Source organism: Meleagris gallopavo, chromosome 9 (assembly GCF_905368555.1).
Source record: "Meleagris gallopavo chromosome 9, MGAL_WU_HG_1.1, whole genome shotgun sequence".
Classification (NCBI taxonomy): domain Eukaryota; kingdom Metazoa; phylum Chordata; class Aves; order Galliformes; family Phasianidae; genus Meleagris; species Meleagris gallopavo.
The window spans coordinates 10,609,852-10,629,678 of NC_139412.1; the positions used below are offsets into that span (position 1 = coordinate 10,609,852).

The 19,827-nt window shown below is 49.0% G+C and overlaps 1 protein-coding gene across 1 annotated transcript in view; it reads left to right on the plus strand.

The window, feature by feature from the left end:
* The first annotated feature begins 18,544 nt into the window (after positions 1-18,544).
* The window catches only part of LOC100543162 (gamma-aminobutyric acid receptor subunit alpha-3), a 58,524-nt gene continuing 57,241 nt past the window's right edge, over positions 18,545-19,827 (plus strand). The window contains exon 1 of the mRNA XM_085230668.1: positions 18,545-18,661. The gene's annotated coding sequence lies outside the window, so the exon portion shown is untranslated. The remainder of the gene's footprint in view (positions 18,662-19,827) is intronic.

A 19,827-nucleotide genomic window follows, 5' to 3' on the forward strand; every position in this document is an offset into this window, starting at 1 on the left:
TAATAAGAGTGCAAGGCTTCAGCTCTTGGAGCTTGAGGCCAGAAAGGCTGATTAAGTAAGTTCTGTATAGGGGGTCCTTAAGTTTTGGATGACTGACACTCCTCATCTGATGAGCCCAATAACTTCATGTGGATGAAGGTAGAGTATATTTGGCAAGGCCAGCTTGTTACAGCAGCTGCTTTGATTTGCAGATATCTTGTCAACAGTAGCTTCCATGCAACCAGCTAAATTAGGAATGCAGTTGCAGGGAATGTAATATTTAATTATCCTTGCCATTAAAAATGTTGTACTTGATTCTTTTTCTTGGCTAGTTCAAACCATGAATTTTTACTATTTTCACTATTTTATGGCAGAAATGAGGCAAGCAAGCCTTGTTTAGCCATGGGGAGAACAAGGTGTGAAACTAAGTCAACTTTACTGCTGAATGTAGAGCTTTGTATTTGAAGCTTGGCTTTAAGCAAAGGTGAGTGCTTGTGGTCCAGCACAGTGCCAGATGTAGGAGTTGCTTAGCTGGGAGAGCGGGTCTGTAACTCATGGAAGTGTTTATTTGGCATTTAAGCTCTCCTCACTGGTAGCTGATAAGGATGTCCTGTGTTGGACCTGAAGTCCAGGGGATTACAAATGATCCTGAGGGAGACTGAGGGTGAATGCCAAGTAGTCTGTGCTGTCAGTGTGATGGGATATTACAAATGCAGCTTATCCTCACTCTGACTGTCTGGGGCATGATGGGTCAGGTAAGCACAAAAGGGCTGAGGAAATCTGTAGCTAAAGCTTTAACTAGAAGGCAGATGCTAACTGTCAGGGCTGCCACAGAAGCAGGTCCTGACCTGTACCAATCCTGGGGCCTGTTTGCAGTGTCCTTGTCCCAGCTGGGCTGGTTCTGTGCTGCCAGAGCCTCCTGGGACTTCAAAGTAAGGCAGGAGGTGCTGCTTACATTAAAGGCAGCCCCTCAGCACTGCCTGCTGGGGTGCAACAAAGCTCTCTGAGCTGGTCTCTGCACCAGGGCAAAAGTGATGCTGCTTGGAGCTTTCCTTAGCCAAGCACCAGGCTCCTACATGAGCACTACAGCATCTCCCTTCTGTATGCCATTACTATAAATGTATGCTTATTCAAGGCTTGTCTGCTGTTCTGCCTGAATGCAGTGGTTAGAGCATTGAGACAATGTGCTACCCGTCATGCCTTGTGTCAGCATATGGTTTTGAAGGGTCACTTAAAATATAGCTTCAGTTCATCTTATTGTGCTGGCTCTTCTGTGCCAGGGAATGTTGGGGGGCTGCACGTCTTCTTATGATTCAAGTTAAATCTTCAGTCTTTCTGGAGAACTGATGTTTGGATGCCAGACCACCAGATTGTGGTGCAAATTGGACAAGAAGCTTCTCCAGCTCAACAAAAGACTAATTGCCATTGAGGTAAGAATCCTGGACCAGTAGGGTTGTAGGAGACTCCTCCTGAAAGCACTGTTCCACTGCAGCATGTCTATGGGATGCTTCTGCAGGAGAGGAGGACAGGAGCTTACATAGGACTTCTGGAACACAGAATGAAAAGACTAAGATGGCTGGGAACTGGATCAGAAAAGGCTTTCCTTTATCAGACCAACTTCTGCTTTCTTCTTTCCTCTTTCCTGTTCAGCTGAGAGCACACTAGCATTGACTGAAATCTGGCTCTTCAGCTGAAGAACTTAATTTGCTGTTAATAAGGACATTGAGGGGAATGTGGATCTCTTTGACCTTTTTAACCTAAATTCCTGTCCCTAGACTGGAGGAGTTATGATGGCAAGTTCTGTGTGAAGCTGCCATGGAGGCATGAAAAGTTTCTTGGCATTTCTTTGCAACTCACCTCCTGCCTCTGCAGAAACCACTGCTACTGAGACCCATCAAAGACTTTAGTGAACCAAAAAATGCTGGGCTCATCTGGTGAGACACTGTTGTGACTCTTTCTATAGAAAGGTACGTAATGAACACAATTTATATACCACTATCACACCCGTAACATATAAAGACATTTAACACAGAAGAAACCGCCCGCTCCATGGGGATTGAGGACTGTGTTTGGCAAAGTAAGCACTCTGCCATAAAATGAAGAGATCAGCTATGCTTGCTGGAGCCAACAATCCTCTGTTCTGTTTAACCCAGCAGTTTTCACACTGTGAGAATAAGTATGCTCTTTATATCTCATTTCTGAGCTGGGTGCCCTGTTGCACTGCAGCTGTGACAGAGGCAATATGTTTCCCATTAACACCTTTACAGGCTGCTTAGTGCATCTAGGGCTCCTTGAGGGTGGGAGAGAGGGAGATAGCAAAAGCCACTCTGGAACCTGAAGTTGCTGGCCGTGGCTTATAACCAAGCTCTTCTCCCAACCCTGGTGGCCTGACCTCTTTCCAGCTCTGCACGTAGTGCAGAAGAGCAACATGTTGAGTTTGCTCTTGGTCTTTGGGAGTGTAGCAAGGCACTAATAAGGAGAGGAAGAGGCACAGGCTGCACAGAGAGGTGGGGGAGTCACTGTCCCTGGAGGTGTTCAGAAAACACGTGGATGTGGCACTGAGGGACATGGTTTAGTGGGTATGTGGCGATGGGTTGGTAGCTCAGCTTGGGGATCTTAGTGATCTTCTCCAATTCTAAGTGGAGGTTGTCAGGGAAGTGTGAGCAGACCTGGAGCGTGGAGACTTGCTGGTGGCTGCTGCAGCTGCCTGTATGGTGTTGAGCAGTACAGGAGGCATCACTCCCTCCTCCTTCATCCCTAGGGCATAGCAGGTTCAGAGCAGACGTGGAAGGAGAGGTAAGCAGTAGGGTCTGGAAGTCCCTGTGAATGGGGTGCTCCCCAGATGCATGCTGCAAACAACACTGTGTGTCCTGGCTGACAAGGAATTGCTATTTGAGAAATGGGATTTGGGGCATGGGGTGAAAATGGGGAAAATGCTGGCAGTTTCATTTCAGGTTAATGAAAACATGATTAACAATTGTAATTAACTGATGAAACAGTGGCTAGTTCTCTGCCCCCTCCTGATGATTTATGAGATGCAGAAGTTACCTGTGCCCATGTTTCTGCTTATGGCAGCACTTTGCAACATCTCAAACTTTCTGCCTTAAAATCCCCTCCAGGCACAAGTTGCTGTGGCTTTAACTCCTGAGATGCATGTAAGGATGTGCTACACCCCCAGCATAACTGCCTCTGATCCCAGTCCCGTTGTTGGGAGGCTCAACAGCAGAGCCAGAGGCTGCAGGTGTGCTGAGGGAAGAGCTGAGAAAGGGTGGCAATCTGAAAGAGCAGCTGCTCCACAGCAAAGCTGTGGGGAAACTCAGCCTTGGTCTCAGCTGGGGGCTGAGCACCTGGGAGAAGTGGGTGCTTCCTAGATGCAGAAGATGCCTTTCAGCCTTACATATATATTTAAATATCTAGGTGGACTTGTACAAATGTGAGATTTTTACTTAGGGAAGAAAGAAACAGAAAAGCACTGTGTGCACAACCTCCTACTGTGAATAGGACAACTGCATGAGTAACAGACAACTTCCTTTGGTGTATTCCAGTAAGAGGGCAGCATTTGTCCCTATGATGGAGACAGATGGCACTTCTGGTGTGTGTGCCCAAGGCAGACAAGAAAGCGATCTTTTGTCCCATCTGATCAGTTACTGCTTTCTTTGGAGTCGTTGTTAGGGCTGTGCTTTTGGCTGTAGATGGGAAGAACAGGTGAGCTTTGTCTTGTTTGTCTGCTTGCATATGCGTGATCTAAAAAAAGTGACTATCCATTTCTCTAAGGATACCTGATGAGCATTAAAAATACAATTGCAAGAATAATCAGGTCAGACTTCAAACAAATGCAAGGAAGCAGATCTGTTGAAGAAAGAGATACCTTGTTATGTCATTTTCTCTGAACCGTTCTTAAAGGCTGATCTTTCTCCTGGAGATCAAACTAAGGTTCTTCAGCCCAGGGATGGAACCCAGTACTCTTGCCTACAAGCTGTGGGCAGATAAGAAGTCCCAGTATGAAAGATAAAAGATGAAACAAACAAACAAACAAAAACAACAAAGAAGGATCTCTCCAGAGTTTGCAGCACTGTAGAACATGGCAGGAGCAGACTTCTAGGGATGGCCTGTGCCTCTATGGTTTGTGTGTGTGCAGACATGGTTAGGAAGCACAGTGCACTGGGAGAAGTACCCTGATGTCAGTGAATTGATCTCCTGGACATGGGGCCAGCTTTGGGAGATCCCTGGTTTGTGGCAATTTGTAGCCTTTGGAGAGGCATGAGGCTCTTGCTGTGAGCCCACAGTATCACAGAATCACAGAATGTCAGGGATTGGAAGGGACCTCAGAAGATCATCTAGTCCTACCCTCATGCCAGGGCAGGAACACCTAGATCAGGTCATAAAGGAATGCGTCCAGGTGGGTTTTGAATGTCTCCAGAGAAAGAGACCCCACAGCCCCTCTGGGCAGCCTGTTTCAGTGTTCTGTTCCCCTCACTGTGAACAAATTTTTTCTCATTTATGTGGAACCTCCTATGTTCCAGCTTGTACCCCTTGCCCTATCTTTGGACCTCACTGAGAAGAGCCTGGCTCCATCCTCCTGACACTCAATCTTTACATATTTATAAACATTAACGAGGTTACCCCCTCAGTCTCCTCTTCCCCAAGTTAAAGAGACCCCGCTTCCTCAGCTTCTCCTTGTAAGGAAGATGCTCCACTCCCTTTATTATCTTGGTGGCTCTGTGCTGGACTCTCTCAAGCAGATTCCTGTCCCTCTTGAACTGAGGGGCCTAGAACTGGGCACAATATTCCACATGCAGTCACACCAGGGCAGAGCAGAGAGGGAAGAGAACCCTCCTCTACCCACTAACCACACGCCCTCTAATATACTCCAGAATGCTATTATCCTTCTTGGCTACAAGAGCACAGTGCTACAGTGGTTCCTGGGGTTGTTCTTGCCCAGATGCAAGACTCTACACTTGCCCTTGTTGTATTTCATTAAACTTCTCCTTGCCCAACTCTCCAGCCTGTCTAGGTCTCACTGGATGGCAGCACAGCTTTCTGGCATGTCAGCCATTCCTCCCAGTTTTGTGTCATCAGCAAACTTGCTCACAAAGCACTCTATTCCCTCATCCAAGTTATTGATGAATATATTGAATAGTACTGGTCCCAGCACTGACCCTCAAGAACTCCACTAGATACAGGCCTCCAGCTAGACTCTGTCTCATTGACCATTCTGGCTTCTTTCCTTCAGCCAGTTCACAGTCCACCTCTCTACCCAATTGTCCAGACTACACTTCCTCAGTTTAGCTGTGAGGATGCTATGGAAGGTGGTGTCAGATGCTTTGCTAAAATCAAGATAGACCATATCCACTGCTTTACCATCATCTATCCACCTGATTATATCTTCATAAAAGGCTATCAGGTTGGTTAAGCATGACTTCTCCTTGGTGAAACTGTGTTGAATGCCCCTAATGACCCTCTTATCCTTGATATGCCTAGAGACAGATCCATGGATAAGTTGTTCCATCACCTTTCCAGGAATGGAAGTGAGGCTGAGTGATCTATGGTTACCTGGGTCCTCCTTCTTGCCCTTTTTGAAGACTGGAGTGACATTTGCTTTCCTCCAGTCCTCAGGCACCTCTCCCATTACAGTATGCCTATACTGGCGTAGTTGGAAAAAGTCTAGTGTTAAATTGCTGTTTGGGTGTAGCAGAAATGCTAAGTCACAGCTTGAAGCAGTGATTGAGCACCTGGTGGGAAGGCAGGGCCAACCCAGGGGAGCTCAGGTGCATGCAATGTACTGGGGTGACCAGAAAGGGTGCAGCCAGATCTACCCCTTCCCAGACTTCATTTAAGGGTTGGCAGTGGCAGTGAGGGTATCTTGCTGAAGATCTCTGCCTACCTGAGAAACCCATGATTTCCTAGATGTCCTACTGAGATATTGAGAGCAGTGTAAGCAAGGAACCTCTGCAGGTCTGTGGTTGCTGGGTTAAGAGGGCTGGCTAGAGGTTCTGTTGGCTTTGGCCCTAACGCTGGTGGGTAGGTTGACAGTCTGAGATCTGCCCTACCTGGGTTAGTGGAGCCTATAGTTTAGACCTTGACTCTCCCTGGAGGAGGAAAAAACAACTTGAACAGCTAACCATAGCTCAGGTTTGGTTTGGTTTGGTTTTGGTTGGTTGTTTTTTGTTTGTTTGTTGAAGTCTAGATGCAAAAATATCATATTACGGTCACTTCACCTACAAGAGGGACACTTTCATGCATCAATGGGATGCTAACGCTTGGATAAGCCTGTGTTTAAAGTGGAAGTTCATCTGAGAGAGCAGAGGTCTCCCACGGACATTTCCAGCTATGAGAAATGCACTCGCTGACCTGAATGGCCATGACACGTGTGCAGATGATACTGTTTATCTACAGCCTCTCTTAGCACATGTGCAACCTTAGAAAGGCACTCAGAAGCATGTGTTAATGGCTGCCAGAGGTGCTGTGTGTGCGGAGTGGTCTCTGAAGACCGGACGCTCCATCTAACTCTAGGGCTTGGGTTTTGCTGGAGTCCGGAGAGCAAGCACTTCTCAAACCATTCTCCTTCCTCAACAATCAGCAGCCAGCGCTGGGCAGCGATTCCCAGTGGGCGCTCGTTTTTACGAAGGAGCGTCCCGAAGGCCTCTCTGTGGCCGCAGCTGCGGCGCTTCCTTCCCGCGGCTGGCAGAGGGCAGCAGAAGCCACGGAACCGGCGGCGGAGGCCGCGCGGGGCGGGGCGGCACGGCGGCGCTTCCCGCGCGGTGCTCAGCGGCTGTGCTGCCTGCAGCCGGGTGCGGGGCGGGCTTTTCCTCCGCGGGAGCGCCGAGCTCCTTCAGGCATTGGGCTCGACAGCTTCTATTGCGATTAGCCCGGCCGCTTTGCGGAGTTCCCCCAATGTGTTCATGATGTGCGTCCCTCCAGGCTCCTTCCCTGGGCAAGCTTGCAGGCAGCACTGCGGCTTTCTGGGCGTGGGCATAGGTTCCTAGTTAGAGAGGCGGTCTGTGGCTGAAGCCCGAGCAAAGGAGGCAGGAGAGCGGAAGGCAGATGTACGGGAAAAACTTGCTGCTGTGGTAAAGGGATTTGGAATCTCCCCCGATGAACCGCTCCCTCCCCATGAGCCATTTGGGGCCCTGGGACACCCCTTCTTGGCCCCAGGGTGGTGCACAAACGGAGCCCTGGGCTTGGCTTTGCATAGAGCTTTTTCTCTCCAGAGCAGTTGAGTCCGGCCTCGCATTGATTTCCATTTGAGTCAGGCACTTCTTAAAAGCCCCGGAGGGAGCTTGCACAGCATCTGTGTCTCTGACGTTTCCAGAGAGAGCATCTTGCCAAGTATCTTGGTGTGTCGATAGCTGAGGGAATCCCTCGGTAACCTTCCTGAGGATGCTTCTCTCCAAGTCCCCTGAAACAGGGCACTCTGGTGCCAGACATTCCCACAGGAACTGCAGCCCTGTTTGGAAAGAGGCCGTGATGAGCACACTCCATGGCCGCTCTGGATGTGGCTCTCCTCCCCTTTGCATTTTAGGAAGGCTCTTTGCAAGCAGACGGTAGCCTTACAATATCTGAGTAGCTTTCACAGGTGTTTAACCCCCTGTAAAGCTCCTCCTGCAGGTAGTGTTGTTTTCTAACCCCATCCTCCTGGCTGGCACCAAGGCTGCTCCTTGCAGCGCATCCACCTGCATGCAGCACTGCCTCCTTGGGGCTCGGAGCTTTCTGTGAGGGTGAAGGCAGCTTTACCATCTCCATTCAGCGCATGACTTAATTCTGTAATGTTTTACAGTGATGTGATTATCAGCCCAAGTTAAAAATATTTTTAGCAGCAGGCACTAAGCCCTCTTCTTTAGGGGAATGTCTTGGCAGAGGAGTTGAAGCAGTTTTAAATAGGTGGCTTCTTGGTGAGAAATAACCTTTCCCTGAATTGTCTCATCTGTTTTCACCTGACAAAACTTTCTTTGTTCTGGTTTATTATTATTATTTTTTTTCTCCTGGGGAGACTTACCAGACCTTATCAGCTTCCTCAGCAATGGAAAGCCCATATCGCTTTTCGAGGTAAAATGAGAGTGGAGAAAGAGATTAAGGCAGAAGCTACTGAAAAATATTCTGACTTCTTTCTCTTCAGGTGGGGATGGAAAGATGAAAAGGAAGCAAATTTCCTTCTGAAAATTTCTTACTGCTGTTCTATTTGGGAGAGAGCTTGAAGTAGGAATACAAGTCCTTAAACAAAAATTCAAGTTCGTAAAAACTTCTATTTCTGAAATCACTGTGGTGCCACTTCTAAAAGGTGATCTATTTTGATCTCAGTAGGCTGCCAGCAACCCATCCTTGTATCTGGTTCCTGCTAGCAGGGCAGTGCTGGAGCCCAGTGCAGCTGATGCACAGTGAGGTCTGTTTGGTTCCTGACAGTGGCACCATCGTATGGCTGCAAACGGCTGCCCAGTGTCTGTGGGAGAGCTGAAGGGCGTTTCCATGGTAGGAAGGTTTAGCAGTGCTTGGTGAGCATGCCTTGGATGGCTTTTAGGATGACTGGAGTCTGATAGCTGCACTTTCATGTATGTTTTCCTACCAAGAGTTAGAAACCTCTCCCCTGCCCCCTCCCCTTTCTCTCTTACCACTGTATGTGTGTTCATGTGTTCTTTCACAGCTTTCCTTCACAGCTGCAGTGTTTAGTGAATGAAGTACTGTCTCTTCAAACAGCCTTCTCGAGAAGCCATGCTTCTTTGTGAGCAGCCAAGCTATTTTGCAAGCCTGGTCTTCTTTATCTTGATTTCATTGGTCTTCCTGGCTCCAATTTTTTTTCCTTGGTTTCATTTCTAACTTTCTGTTCTTTGAGCAAGGCTTCAGTATTTTGCATGCTGATGTTAATGAAATGTTCAGGCGAAGAAGCCTAATCTTTGGGAGCTGGAGGAAGAAAATGAAACCCACATCTCCTTACTTTATTCTCTACCCTGTACTGTGTATTTGCATCAATACATTCCAATTATCTGACCTCCCCATAGATCTTCTCTGAAGCACCTCTGCTTCATTGAATGCACGTGATATCTAGTGTTTCCATTAAATGTGGCTCTTCAGTCTTTCTTCTTTTGCCCATTGTAGGATCTGCTCCTTTGCCTATTCAGGTGCTGCACAGTAGTACTCATCACCATTGTATCAGACTGATTCACACATGGTAATGAACTTAATTTCACACCACCACTACAGGGAGTCAGGTTATTTTTATCTTACATTAGTGAAAATTGGCATGCAGTTCTTAAAGGAAAAAAAAAAAGCAGAGAATAGTTTTGGCTGTCAAACTGAAAATATATAGGGTCGTGATTTTGGAATACTTTACCCCCCAGAGGTCCCTGCAATGAAGCTTCTCCTGGGTAATAGAGGCTGCCCAGCACACCTGTAAGGCAGACCCAGGACATCTGTAGAGCAGGATCTGCTGTGCTTCATTGTGCTAATTCAATCTGGCTGTGAGGTGGAAAAGAAGTTGCTGCAGTGACTTTTTCTGCTGCAGCTCCTGGCACTTTGGCTGGCATCAGATCTGCAGTCCACTGAACAAGGTCTGCTGGGCTCCTGGCAAAGCATGTGGCTATGCACCATGCGTGTAAGCTGACTGCAGCCTCCTGGAATTAGCAGAGCTTTCATTTCTTACCTCTCTGATCACCTCTGCAACTGGAAATTATCAAGTCTTCATCAAAATCTTGGGGTTCTGGATGTGGAGAAATTTCTGCTTATGAATGAAAATGTCCTCTTGGAAACTTCTGGTTGGAGACCTTTCAGATTTGCTCCAGAACATGTGCTTTTCTAAACCCCACCTCCACATCCTCCTCCCAGCCAAGGGAAGCTGTCTAGTGGTTGCATGTGTGATGCCCAACGCTACCCCTTTTGTCTAAGAAATTAAAGTAACCTGATTAACTAGGATGGAAGGAATTAAGCCTGCGTTTGTGGAGATGAGGACCAGCAAGGTCTCTTAACACTTGTTACTCTGGGCTTCCTTTGATTGGCATATCAGCAGCTACATGCCATAAATTACCTGGATAGATTCTCCTGTGCATCTGAATGCAGAAGTGAAGCAGAGTGTTATTTTAATTAATATCTGGTGCGTGATTTTCCAGGTGCTGTGCAGCTCCTATCTTGACTTGTAACCTCTGTTCTTTCAATTCTGAAGTCTTGTTTGTGCTAACAGTACTGCATGCCATCCTTGAACCTGCTCCTGGCTTTCTGTTGCTCCCTTGTCCCTTGACAGAGACCTTTCCTTAAAGTGAGTGTGTTTGTGATGCCTTGAGGAGATAGGAGGGGCTTAGGGACTGACTGACATGATCTGTTGGCAGGTTCTAGGTGTTCTCCCACATGATGGGCTGGAGGTGGTGGCATGGATTCTGGAGTGAATTAGCTTGAGAGGTGTTCCTGGATGCCTGTGGGTCCACAGCAGAAATCTTGGTACTCCCACTGTATTCCATTAGCAGCAAAGTGTGAGGTTGCATGCCTTGGATTAGAAAGCACTTGAGGATGTCATTTACTCGGGCAGATTTCCCAGCTGACTGAGCATTCCTATTCCACTAATTACGAACCAAGAGGGTGTTGTATGCAATGGCACCCAGACAAGAGGAGCTTTCCTCTCTAATGGGGGCAGGTTGGGAAAAAGCAGAATGGATATGCTAATTGTTATCCTCTCCCATTATATTCAATCAGTTGGAACAAAGTAAAGCTTCCTTTGGTAGCTCCTGAGAAATGTGGTGCTCAGATGCTGCAGCTGGCTCCTTCCAACAGCCAGCATCCGAGTCAGCGCTGTAGATGAAGTGTATCAGGAAGGGATAACTCAGAGCCAGGACTGGCTGGAACTGCCAGCTTTTCTGAAGTCACTGGAATAGTCAAGGATTAGGGAGCAGATGAAAGAGCTGCCCTACCCAGATCTTTGTGAAGCGTTTGACCAAGCCGGTGCAGGACTGCGTTGTTTTGTTTCTAGCTGGTGTGGGACACAGGAAGATGGAGTTGCTTTTTCAAATTTCCCAGAACTGAAGATGTGGGGCTGAGAGGAAGCAGTGACCCCTAAAATCCTACCAACCTCTGGACTTCCCTCTGTGTAGGGCTGCTCTCGGTCAGGTGTTTTGATCTCAGTCCTGCAGCTTTGGGGCAGTTACAGCATGCCTCTTCTCAACTTGAGTGTCCTTCAAATCCCTGGGCCCAAGTTTTCCTATTTGGCATTGCCAGAAGCTGTGCATCCCCCTGCCAGGCAGCTGATAGCAGCAGAACATCTGCCTGCCTCTGTGCCCTGTGGCTCTTCCTCCTGAGCATAGCTGCTTTGCTCTGCCATGTGTCTTCCTACCATCAGATGCATAATTCCTTTTGCTGGCTTGTGCTGTTTGTCTCTCATTCTGTTGCACTAAAAACCCTCCTGAAGCAGATAGGCCCTGGAAGGGCCTTGCCTGTTGGTGGTGCATTTGTAGTAGCAACTGACAGATGAATCCTCAATGCTCTGTGCAGGAAAAAGTACCAGATCCTGCCCTTGTGCTTAATGCTATCTGCTGGTGGGCAGCCTGGTAGGGGGACGGGGTGAAGGGAGGCAAAGAGGACTATTTAAGCCTCCACTTTGCCCCACTTCTGACAAGCAGCTGGTGTTGTGGTTTTCAACATACATCTGAAGGTGTTTCTGAGATGGGGATCACTGACAGTGGTAAGGAATTAGGGATGAAGTGGACTGGAACTGGTGGCTAAGCTGGTCCTCCATCATGCTTCCACCCCTAGTACCAGCAGTTGCATATGACAGATGCGTGACAAACTGCTTAAGTACCAGGGAGATAGCCCGTGGGGATGCTTGGGGCTGGAGCTGTCCCTTTTTTGGTTACTTCACCACTTGCCAAGAGAAGGTTATCACAAACCTTTTTAAGCAGCTCCTTCTCTCATTAAGCGAGCTCTGGCTCAATGTTGGCTTCCCACGGGGCTGCTCCAGGAGGCAGAGATTGGAGTGTCCTGTCTCCTGCAGCCACCACTCACCTTAATCTCGTGAAGAGCTCTTATTACCTGAGTCTCTGCTGTTTTGTTTCAGCTAATTAGTGCTGATGAGATCCACTCACTATTAGGCAGTCTCCTGTTCTTCAGCTTCCTGCAGCCCTCATAAAGTTTACCAAACATGGCAAGATATTAAACCTTTCAGGCACCATAGCACAGGCACTGCAGTGGCGTTGAGAGTCCTTGTTAAAGCAGCAGATTCAGCTGATGTCTTTAGGAACTTCGTCTCTCCTGCTGACAGGCTCCATCTACAATGAAGTTGTGTGGCTAACTATCCTGCTTGATGGAGAGGATCCTAAAATTGCTACTTCAATGAAAGTACAGCCAATCTCCAATGCAATAAGTTCTGGAATCCGTCAGAATTGATACTTCCCTTGGAATTTATGGTCTTGGTGCCCAAAGCTCAGCCACATCTTTGGGCCAGGAGATTTGCTGCTGCTTGGTGTACAACTATAAAAAGGACTCAGTTTCATTAAGCTGTGATGAGACCAATTTCTTTAAAAGGAGAGATTCAGGCTGGCATAGAAAGCTGAGGAAGGTGTTTAGAGGGAAGGTAGGACATGGGATAACATTCTGTGTAATTTGAGCATATGGCATTTTCCTGAGACTTTGGCTAATGCTGTCAACTCCTGCAATTCAGTGTGAATCTCCTGTTGTTTGGCTCTGTTTCAGGCTCCTGGTTTTGGCTTAGTGTCATGTCACTCTCCACACAAAATGAGTTCGGTTTTGTGGGGCCCAGAAGGACAGAAGGATCCCAGATCAGAAAAGCAAGCCAGCAGCTATCCTAAAGCCAGCCCTCCCTAAAACCAGCTTTCCTATGCAGTTGATTTATTAGCATTATGCACCTAAATTGCTTAAGCATATTTGGACTTCACAGGCATACACAACGTTAGAAATAGAAATGCTGAAGCATCTAAAACCTCACGACTCCACAGGGGGTTTTTTGAACTGATGCTGCTATTGTAACTGCAAAAGAGATGTGCCTGTGTCTAGGTCTTTCTCTCCAGGTTTAGTTTTGCCCTTGCCAAGGGACTGCAGGACAAATACAGTTTCTTTCAGGCCCATTAGTTTTTATGAATTTGTTCTACTGCCAGCTTATATTTCTTGAAATTCAAGACGATGAGCTAGCCCTCCTAAAAGAGCTCTGGTGCTTCTCCACGTAGCTGGGTCTGCCTTCTGGATTTTTGGGTGAATGCATTCTGTCAGAGAAACAAGGCTCCTGCTCTTTGCTCTGCCAGCATCTGCTGGGGCACAGACCTGGAGCTCAGCAATGGCGTGTAGGAAGCTTTTTAGCTCTTTGAGCTGTTGGATGGATATATGAGCTGAGCATCTATGTAAGACTGACATATAGCCATCCCAGTGGCCATGTGGATTTTATTGTACGTGTTTGAATATGGGTAAAACTCCAAATACATTGGGGTTCTTATCTGAAGCAGCAAGGATTATGTGATGCTTATGAGTGTTATGTAGCACCTCGGGCATTCCTTGGCACTGCATGTAGATCAGCACCTTTCAGGTCTAGCAGAAGTAGAGGTAATTTTCCTCAACCTTTCCACACTCCCTGTTTGCTCTGTCATGGCTTGCCTCAGATCTCAAGTGAACCATCTGAAAGCTATGCCCTGGCCCATTGCCCTCCTCTTTCCCTCCTGCACACTGCTGCAATGCACCAACACCTTCTACAGGCGGTGCTTCCCTTCTTGACTGCTTTGCCAGGTTTGTGGAGACTGCGCTCCTGGTGGTGGGAGCCACCTTGGCATTTGATTCCAAGGTTAAGCCCCACCACTGAGTTCTTGAAGTGTATGTGTGAAGTGACAGATTGCATAATGTATGTTGTGGGATATAAAGATAAAGCTGTTTCCTTTCACAAACTCTGAGATTTAGGGCTGGAGGCTTTCAGTGTGGGAAAATTTGTCTCTTACAGGAACCAGCAGTTTTTAGCTCCACCTGCTTCCAACCACCCAGCACAGGAGATGCCAGCCAATGGGTTTACTGGTAAAGGGGCACCCATTTATGTCCTGCTGAAATAAAGCTTTGAAGAGGGCTACCACTTTACACTGTGCTGGGGGAAAGGTTGTTCTTAGGTGTTTCTCAGGCACTAGGGAGAGCAGAACGCTTTAAGTGGCTTTTGTCCCTTTCAGGAGCTTCACTGTGGACATGCTGGAGTGGAGAAGGGAGGAGGATTGCTTATCATGGGGAAAATTGTTACCTTTCTACCTCAGCCCAGCGCTGTGCCCGCTTGCTAGGTTCTGGCCAGTGGTGCAGCCCTTCCTGCACTCTGTATAAGACTGAAGTTCTGCATTACTGCAGCAGCAACCCAAGGCTCTTCTCCCTGCACAGAGGAGGAAGAGTTTGCATGGGTGGCTCCAGTTTGCCTGTGCACTGGGAAAACCAACATCATTTTGGTTCTGTTCCTTTGCATCACTGCTAGACTCTGCTTGAGGGCTGCAGTGTGGTGCACAGCACTCTGCCTGTGTGGGACAGCCCTGGAGGTTGGGATGGCAGTTGCAAGGCTGCCAGCAGCATTCAGGATGAGCCGTGACCCCCATCTCTGACCGAGGATGTAGGCAGGTGGCTGATTTATGGCCGTGGTGAGATAGGGGTCTCTCAGAGTTAAGCTGTAGGCGAGTTGCCATGGAGACAGGCTAATAAAGCACCAGGCAGCAGCCGGCTCTGACGATGGAAGCCCTGCTACGGGTGCAAGGAGCGGGTGGGTGGAGAGAAGGAGCAGCTGGCACGGTGGGGATGGAGGGTGAGCACCAGCAGAGTGGGACAGGAGTTGGCTTTTTGAGATGGCCCTGGATGCTCTGAGAGGGAAGGGGGTGAAGGGAGGAGAGATTCCTCTTCCAGTCCTTTTGAGGAGGAGTATGTCTACATGGTGCTCCTCGGGGTAAGTGGCAGCCTTTGATGAAGGAGCTGGACCTATGCACATCATGGAGCATCTCCTGTTTTTGCATCAGCTACTTGTTTGCTTACTGGATGCAGGTTGCTTTCTTTCCTAGTAGCTCAGAGGGCCTCAGAGTGGATGGGTGGGGGTGTCAGCTTGCAGAGGCCACCCAGTGCAGGACTGGTGCAACAGACTTGTGACCATACTCATGGCTAGATTGTTTGTAGAGAAAATGGGACTTGCCCCATGCCAAAGTGGGTGCCTGTATGCAAGAACCACTCTGACTGGAGTACTCCCCTGGTGCTGATGAGCCTTCAGCCTCAGAGCAGGTTTCCAGCACCCAGCAACTCTGAGGAGCCACGTGTCACTGGGTCACACCTCCATCAGCACACTGCTTCTGCCTTTCGGTGTTCCTTGGATCAACCCTGACTGCTGCTATGTAGGAGCTGCAGCTCCCTTGAGTGCTGGATCTGGGTGTCAGATGGAATAAATGTGGATGGCACAGGCTTGCTTCAAAGAGCTTGGGTGTGCCGGACCTGTGCTGCACATCTCTAATCCCGTGATCCAGCCTGTACCTTCAGAAAGGACCATCCAGTCTAAATGCTTCACTAGGCTAGCAGTTATTAAATCTGCAATCCTTCTCAGTTCAAGGGCACTGTAGTATAGATCTAAAACTAAGCACACTTCTATTCTGGCTGGTTGAACAGGATGGCAGAAGTGAAAGGCTTAGCTAATTATAAGCAAGATATTCCCAGGCTGCTGTACTTCCATTTTGAGAGATTACTCTTCAGTAATATGGTGACAGCCTGAAAGTTTAACCTTGATCATCATAAAAAGGGTTTTGCCTCAATGCCATCTCATTCTGGAGTGTGCCAGAGTTCAGGTAAGCATTTCAACAAGTAAAGGAGAGGGTTTTTTTCAGTAGTATATTTTAAGAAGGAAATAAAGCTTTATGATGGAGGGATGCATTAAAAGATAATTGATCACAGGTCTCAGATGATGTTTTTATGCCTCTGAAATAGATGGATGTTATCTACAGAGATTGATGTTTAGAAGAGGGCTGTCTTCTTCCAAACAGAGCAAAGGTCAAGACAATTCTGGCTGACTATGAGCAGCTATTGATAACATTGCCTTCTCTTTCAGAAAAGGTTTCCTAAAGCAGGGCTTCCTGAGCTTGTTAATGCCTTCTCCCCTGGCCAGAGTCTCAGCTTCTCTGTTGATTGAAGTTATCATGTGTGCTGAAGACTCTTGTGTCCTTATGTCACTAGCCAGATGACAGGAGTACTCTCGATTAGTTGGAATCTTCACTTGCTGGGATGAAAAAGGTTTATTTCTTCCATTAGGACTGGGGCTTCCTTTGATATCCCCACTGCAAGGAGGGCTGGCCAGCCCTTAAGGGGCACAAATCGTGCAAGGCTTTGGAGCCTTTCCAGGAGGAGTAGTGTCTGTGACTTGGATGGTAGAAATTCTGATTACTGCTGCTTGGTTAGCTGGTGGTAGACCTTGCTGTGGAGCACAGGTTCCTGCTCTGCCAAGGTCTGAGTGTGATACGACCTGGATCCAGCGCATCTGGAAGGATGAGAAGGGTGCGGTGTGCACATCCACTGACCTCCTTCTCACTTATAGTGGCTTTAAGTGGGGTACCTTTTGCAGTGCTGACAGCTGTTCATGTGACAACATCCTTGTAGCCCTTCAGCTTGTGCTTCTTTCTGTCTCTGAGAGGGAAAGGGGTGAAGGGAGGAGAGATTCCCCTTCCAGCCCTTTTGGGGAGGAGTATGTCGACATGGTGCTCCTCAGGCTAAGCAACAGCCTTTCTGTCTGAGCCCAGTTATGGCCACTTCCCCCACTTTTACAAAGGGAGTCTACTGTATGTTATGGCTGCAAAGGGAGGAATTTTGTATAATTTGGGGCTTGTTAGGAAAACTTTTTCAATAAAGAGCTTCATGCCCAAGACTGTTTCAGGCTGCTGGCAGTGGCAGAGGAGACCTCTCGGTGAGCCAAGAAGGCATCTGGGAGTGGAGTGAGGTATTCTGTTCCTGGGGAAGTCTGTATTGCTGTTGCTTATGGATGAACAGGCCTCAAGAGAACCACAGCCTCTGTTGCCTGAGATTATTGTTAGTACTACTTAAACCTATAAATCTTGGAATGTTCTTCAGTATGAGCCATTTAAGTCTTGAGTCACTTGTCTCCGGATACGCTCATCTTGCTGATTGTGTTTCATGACTCTTCTACCCAAGGCAGCTCTTGCCAACAGCTGAGTCAGTTTGGAAAGGAGGAAGAACAAGCATGAGGGCCTCCTCTGCTCTGATCCTATAGGGAATCAATGCTCCTGAGTTACCAAGGTCCTGTGCGTTGCCCTACCCCTGGGAATGGTTCACAGCAGTGCTTTCCCATGGAGTGTCACTTCTCCATGGGAAGGTCGTAGCTCAGGTCTTCAGGACTCTTACTTCTGTGTGTGTTGGGCCTCCCGTTGAGCTCTCTCCTGTTCCCTTGCCAACACTTATTTACAAGCATATAAATTAGGAACAGAAGGAGATGTGCTGTGGAAGAAACTCTGAAATAAGCAGAAACTTGGTGTCAATAAGTATGGCTGGCTTGTTGTTCCCTGGACTCTGCTGTGTGCTTTGAGTGGGAGATGGACTCGATGATCTGAAATCTCTTCCAGTGTGAATTTTCCTATGTTTTCCCACAATTGTGGAGGAAAAAAATAAAAAGCTCCTCTACTGGCATGCACACATATCTCATTCTTCTCTTGAATGATGCTTTAGATTCTTCTGGGAAGCAAGGATTGGGCTATGGAAATGCAGAGAACTGGTACTTGGACTGGATTTAACTGTTTACATGCTCTCCTTCAGATTCTTGCCACGATGTTGTCTGTTATTTTTAGTACTCAAAGGTATTTTTGAGAAGGGCAGTGATACTTATGGTTATCATCCTTCCTCATCCTCAGTGCAGAGCAGTGGTTATGTACCACAAAGTCACAACTGCAGCTGAGTCCTGCAGAGTGTTCCACAAGGAGAGCTCTGCAGGGACAATATATTTTGAGTGCGCCTTACTGTCAGCTGTTGTCTGCCCAGCTTCAGCTGTGGGGCTCTGCAGAGCCTCTTGATCCCAGCTGGCTCTGGCCGGTGCGTCCTGCATCACTTGTCTGGCATCGCGCTTCCGCTGGGATCCCCGCACTGCCACTTTGTCCTTGCTTTTACTGCCTACTCCTCGGAGCATCTGAACCTGTCTTCCTCCTCCCGCCCTTCCTCTGCGTTTGTTTTCCTCCGCGTGCCGTTTTATTGCAATATAAGCCTCTGGCAATTCCAAGTTGCAGTCCCAACTTTCCTGCCAGGATTTGGGCCTCGCGGGGACGAGGCAGCAGCTTGACAGGGTCCGGGGCACAGCATCCTTCGGGGTGCCAGCCGCCTCCTCGCAGAGCCTCAGCGCCTCGGGGAGCGCCCACCCTTCAACAGGTAGGTGCTGGGAGCAGCCCGCTGTGCTCCGCTCGTCCGGCGCTGCAGAAAGGATGCTGGGCTTCAGCGGAGGGCTGTGACATCGCTTGGGGCAGGGAGGGCGGCGGGGTAAAGGAGCTGCCTCCCGCTCCGATCCGCACAAAGCGGGTGGTTAAACCCTCCTCCGGGCCGCGGGGAGGAGGAGGAGGAGGAAGGCGGGGGGATGCTGCTTCCCTCCCTCCCTCTCTCCCTCCCTCGCCGCGGCCGGAGGAGCGCGCAGGCGGCGGCTGGCAGCCCGGGCACGGCGGGCTCGGGGCCGCGGAGCGGTGCGGGCTCCGGCCCCCCCCCGTCTGGGGCAGCCGGCGCGGCGGTGAGTGCTCCGCGGGGGTCCCCGTTTTGTTGGGTGGGTATCCCTCGCCGGGCGTGGAGATGGGCGTGCGGGGAGGGGCTGCACCCCCGGCTATTGTCTGTCGGCCGGTGAGCGGTGGGGAGAGAAAGGAAGAGGACGGGGCGTTGAGAGGGAGCATCCTTGATGCCGCAGCAACTCCAGAGCGCGTTGGTCCGAAGCAGAGCGGCAGCCCGAGCTGTGCGGGGGACCACCGGCCCCAGCCCACCCTTGCGGGGAGAAAGCAAATGCCTGAAAGAGAACGAGATGAGCCCGGGTCCTGGAGCCGGACGGCAAATACAGGGGAAGGGCTGAACAGAGAGAACAACGTAGTAAAGCAAAGTCAAATTTCCCCCTGAATCCCATAGCCAGGCCTAATGGGCACCGATGCTGAGTTGGGGTTGGGATGAGGAAGAAAGGGAAGGAGTGGGGTGGTCTCTGAGAACAGTATAGGAGGGAAGGGAAAAGGCTCCAGATCCTCCTCCAGCAAATTAATGGGACTGAGATATGGATCATTTAAAAGGAGCAGCGTAATGCAATTAAACATTAGACAGTTCCCACTGCAACGTTTATCCATTGTTCCCTGCTTTGCCTTCTGCCAGAATTATTCTGGTCTGGACGAGGGGAGTATAATTGAGGAAATAATTCATTTCCCTGGCCAGTTGCAGCCACAGTCTCTCCTGAACCTTCAAGCTGCCTGTATTTGCAGTAGAGTCCTCAGACAGAGAGGGGGATCTGGGACCCTCAGCGGGGCTGCTGCGGCCATGGGCTGGTTGGTGGGAGCAGCTCTGGTCCCTGCTCACCTGAGCAGCTCCGACAGCGGCAGCGGCACAGGTTTGTTCCCTCACCTCTCAATCCATGCACTGAGTGAGAAGAAGAAAAATAACAGGTGGTGAGGCAGGAGCAGCCTGCAATCAGAGATTATGTGCGCGCTTCGGGCAAGTCCTCTTTTTTCTGTAGTCTGTCTTTTAACTCTCGTTATCCCAACGGATGAAGGATCTTAGACTGTTTTGAGAAGATGCTGTTGTGGAGGATGGAGCTCTGTCTGCTGCCCTTCCGCCAGTGTCTGTGGTGGCTGTCTGCCCTGCAACGTGTGCACACAAGTGTCGTGCCAGGAGAACGCAAACGTGCCGCTCCTGCTTACATCCAGA